General features: G+C 42.7%; 2 non-coding genes across 2 annotated transcripts; both read right to left on the bottom strand.

Annotated features, from left to right (window-relative positions):
- Positions 1–1370: 1370 nt before the first annotated feature.
- TRNAT-UGU (transfer RNA threonine (anticodon UGU)) lies at positions 1371–1446 on the bottom strand. The gene has a single exon. It is a non-coding gene; the product is annotated as a tRNA-Thr (tRNA).
- Positions 1447–3634: 2188 nt separating this feature from the next.
- TRNAT-UGU (transfer RNA threonine (anticodon UGU)) lies at positions 3635–3710 on the bottom strand. Its single transcript has one exon. It is a non-coding gene; the product is annotated as a tRNA-Thr (tRNA).
- Between the last annotated feature and the right edge of the window lie 1293 nt (positions 3711–5003).

Below are 5003 nucleotides of genomic sequence, written 5' to 3'. Positions count from 1 at the left end.
CGTTGTGGAGGGCTCCGTGAATTTCGACCACCTGCGGTTCTTTAACGTGCACCCAAATCTGAGAACACGGGCGTACAACAATTTTGCCTCCATCAGAAATGCAGCCACCGCAGCCGGGATACGAAATCACGACCTGCGGTTCAGCAGCCGAGTACCTTAGCCACTAAGCCACCGCGCCGGGGCAAGCAGCGAGTGTGAAACACTCTTTCATGCGCATGTGTGGCGTCACGTAGCACGTGATCCTATTATGAACTGGCAGCTTACTAATTGTCTTTTTATACAACCTAATGACACCAAGTCTGCCAGTAAGAGACCCTCATTAATGAATAAGGAAAAGAACAGTACACCTAAGGGCTAGTTTTTTCGTGTTTTGACACAATAATAATGAGATCCAACAGACAGTAATGCCAAGGAATGTATAGGGGGAATTATAAAACAAATGGAAGGTCAATAAGAAGAAAAAAAAGCGTAAAAGATAACCAGCCGTGGGCAGAAATCAAACCTACGACTTTCGAATAACGCATGCGATGCTTTAACCACTGAGCTATCACAGCAGCCTTTCCTCACCCCACTTTTTTGGGTGTATGTGTAATTTTAAAAGTAGGAGTGTCAGTCAGCGCCATCTATAAGCCCAGCAGAAAGTGTGAAACACTCTTTTATGCGGGTGTGGCCTCACGTAGCACGTGTACTTAGTACGAGCGGGCGGCTGACTAATAGTCCCTCGTATACAACCTAATGACACTAAGTGATCCAGTACGAGACCCTTCTTAAAGAATAATGGAAAAAAGTGTATACCTAACGGCTTGTTTTTTCGTGTTTTGACACAATAATAATGAGATCTAACTGACAGTAATACCAAGGATTGTAAAGGGGAAGTGATTAGAACAAATTGAATGTCGATGAGAAAAAAGAAGTGGGCGAAAAAATAACCAGCCGTGTGCAGGAATCGAACCTACGACCTTCGACTACCGCGTTCGATGCTCTAACCACTGAGGTATTACAGCGGCCTTACCTCACCCCTTTTTGGGGGTTTATATGTAAATTTAGAATCAGCGCCATCTATAAACCAAGCAGCGAGTGTGGAACACTCTTTCATGCGCATGTGTGGCGTCACGTAGCACGTCAAAATAATACGAGCGGGCGGCTGGCAATTGTCCCTTGTATACAACCTAATGACACCAAGTCTGCCAGTTCGAGGGTCTCGTTAATGAATAAGGGAAAAAAGTGTATACCCAAGGGCTCATTTTTTCCTGTTTTGACACAATAGTAATGAGATCTAACAAACAGTAATGCCAAGGAATGTATAGGGAAAGTTATTAGAACAAATGGAATGTCATCAGGAAGAAAAAAAAGTGGGTGAAAAAATAACAAGCCATGAGCAGGAATTGAACCTACGACCTTTGAATAACACGTTCAATGCTCTAACCACTGAGCTATCACTGCGGCCTTCCCTCACCCCACTTTTTTGGGTTTATATGTAAATTTAGAAGTAGGAGTTTCGGACAGCGCTGTCTATAAGCCAAGCAGCGAGTGTGAAAAACTCTTTTATGCGCATGTGTCGCGTCACGTAGCACGTGAACTAATTACGAGCGGGCAGCTGAATAATAGTCCGTCGCATATAAGCTAATGACACCAAGTTCGCCAGTACGAGACCCTCGTTATTGAATAAGGGAAAGAAGTGTATACCTAAGGGCTCGTTTTTTCGTGTTTTCACACAATAATAATAAGATCCAACAAACAGTAATGCCACGGAATGTATAGGGGAAGTTATTAGAACAAATGGAATGTCATAAGGAAGAAAGAAAAGTGGGTGAAAAAATAGCCAGCCCTGAGCAGGAATCAAACCTACGATTTCCAAATAACGCGTTCGATGCTCTAACCACCGAGATATCACAGCATCCTTCCCTCATCCCACTTTTTTGGGTTTATATGTAAACTTAGAAATAGGAGTGTCGGTCAGCGCCATCTATAAATCAAGCAGCGAGTGTGGAACACCCTTTCATGCGCATGTGTGGCGTCACGTAGCACGTCAACTTATTACGACCGGGCGGCTGACTAATAGTTCCTTCTATACAACCTAATGACACTAAGTCTGCCAGTACGAGACCTTTGTTAATAATTAGGGGAAAGATGTGTATACTACGGGCTTGTTTTTTCGTGTTTTGACACAATAATAATGAGATCTAACAGACAGTAATGCCCAAGAATGTATAGGGAAAGTTATTAAAACAAATGGAATGTCAATATGAACAAAGAAATGTGGGTGAAAAAATAACCAGCCGTGAGCAGGAATCGAGCCTACGACCTTTGAATAACGCGTTCAATGCTCTATTCACTGGGCGATCACAGCGGCCTTCCCTCACCCCACCTATTTTGAGTTCATATATAAATTTAGAAGTAGGAGTGTCGGTCAGCGCCATTTATAGGCCAAGCAGCGAGGGTAACACACTCTTTTATGCACATGCGTGGGGTCACGTAGCAGTGGACTTATTACGAACGGGCAGCTGACTAATAGTCCCTCGTATAAAACTAATGATACCATGTTTGCCAGTAGGAGACACTCGTTAATGAATAATGGAAAGAAGTGTATACCGAAGGGCTTGTTTTTTCGTGTTTTGACAAAATACTATTGAGATCTAACAGACAGTAATGCCAAGGATTGTACAGGGGAAGTTATTAGAACAAATGGAATGTCAATAAAAAGAAAGAAACGTGGGGGAAAAAATAACCAGCCATGAGCAGAAGTCGAACCTACAACCTTCAAGTAATGCATTCGATGCTCTAACCTCCGAGCTAACACACCGGCCTTCCCTCACCCCACTTTTTTGGGTTTATATGTAAATTTAGAAGTAGAAGTGTCGGTCAGCGCCCTCTATAAGCCAAGCAGCGAGTGTGAAACACTCTTTTATGCGCAAGTGTGGCGTCACGTAGCACGTGTACTTAGTACGAGCGGGCGGCTGACTAATAGTCCCTCGTATACAACCTAATGACACTAAGTGATCCAGTACGAGACCCTTCTTAATGAATAATGGAAAAAAGTGTATACCTAACGGCTTGTTTTTTCGTGTTTTGACACAATAATAATGAGATCTAACTGACAGTAATACCAAGGATTGTAAAGGGGAAGTGATTAGAACAAATTGAATGTCGATGAGAAAAAAGAAGTGGGCGAAAAAATAACCAGCCGTGTGCAGGAATCGAACCTACGACCTTCGACTACCACGTTCGATGCTCTAACCACTGAGGTATTACAGCGGCCTTACCTCACCCCTTTTTGGGGGTTTATATGTAAATTTAGAATCAGGAGTGTCGGTCAGCGCCATCTATAAACCAAGCAGCGAGTGTGGAACACTCTTTCATGCGCATGTGTGGCGTCACGTAGCACGTCAACATAATACGAGCGGGCGGCTGGCAATTAACCCTTGTATACAACCTAATGACACCAAGTCTGCCAGTTCGAGGGTCTCGTTAATGAATAAGGGAAAAAAGTGTATACCCAAGGGCTCATTTTTTCCTGTTTTGACACAATAGTAATGAGATCTAACAAACAGTAATGCCAAGGAATGTATAGGGAAAGTTATTAGAACAAATGGAATGTCATCAGGAAGAAAAAAAAGTGGGTGAAAAAATAACAAGCCATGAGCAGGAATTGAACCTACGACCTTTGAATAACACGTTCAATGCTCTAACCACTGAGCTATCACTGCGGCCTTCCCTCACCCCACTTTTTTGGGTTTATATGTAAATTTAGAAGTAGGAGTTTCGGACAGCGCTGTCTATAAGCCAAGCAGCGAGTGTGAAAAACTCTTTTATGCGCATGTGTCGCGTCACGTAGCACGTTAACTTATTACGAGCGGGCAGCTGAATAATAGTCCGTCGCATATAAGCTAATGACACCAAGTTCGCCAGTACGAGACCCTCGTTAATGAATAAGGGAAAGAAGTGTATACCGAAGGGCTTGTTTTTTCGTGTTTTGACAAAATACTATTGAGATCTAACAGACAGTAATGCCAAGGATTGTACAGGGGAAGTTATTAGAACAAATGGAATGTCAATAAAAAGAAAGAAACGTGGGGGAAAAAATAACCAGCCATGAGCAGAAGTCGAACCTACAACCTTCCAGTAATGCATTCGATGCTCTAACCTCCGAGCTAACACACCGGCCTTCCCTCACCCCACTTTTTTGGGTTTATATGTAAATTTAGAAATAGGAGTGTCGGTCAGCGCCATCTATAAATCAAGCAGCGAGTGTGGAACACCCTTTCATGCGCATGTGTGGCGTCACGTAGCACGTCAACTTATTACGACCGGGCGGCTGACTAATAGTCCCTTCTATACAACCTAATGTCACTAATTCTGCCAGTACGAGACCTTTGTTAATAAATAGGGGAAAGATGTGTATACTACGGGCTTGTTTTTTCGTGTTTTGACACAATAATATTGAGATCTAACAGACAGTAATGCCCAAGAATGTATAGGGAAAGTTATTAAAACAAATGGAATGTCAATATGAACAAAGAAATGTGGGTGAAAAAATAACCAGCCGTGAGCAGGAATCGAGCCTACGACCTTTGAATAACGCGTTCAATGCTCTATTCACTGGGCGATCACAGCGGCCTTCCCTCAACCCACCTATTTTGAGTTCATATATAAATTTAGAAGTAGGAGTGTCGGTCAGCGCCATTTATAAGCCAAGCAGCGAGGGTAACACACTCTTTTATTCACATGCGTGGGGTCACGTAGCAGTGGACTTATTACGAACGGGCAGCTGACTAATAGTCCCTCGTATACAACTAATGATACCATGTTTGCCAGTAGGAGACACTCGTTAATGAATAAGGGAAAGAAGTGTATACCGAAGGGCTTGTTTTTTCGTGTTTTGACAAAATACTATTGAGATCTAACAGACAGTAATGCCAAGGATTGTACAGGGGAAGTTATTAGAACAAATGGAATGTCAATAAAAAGAAAGAAACGTGGGGGAAAAATAACCAGCCATGAGC

Source organism: Rhipicephalus microplus, chromosome 6 (genome assembly GCF_043290135.1).
Source record: "Rhipicephalus microplus isolate Deutch F79 chromosome 6, USDA_Rmic, whole genome shotgun sequence".
Lineage (NCBI taxonomy): Eukaryota > Metazoa > Arthropoda > Arachnida > Ixodida > Ixodidae > Rhipicephalus > Rhipicephalus microplus.
This window is presented reverse-complemented; position numbering and strand designations above follow the sequence as displayed.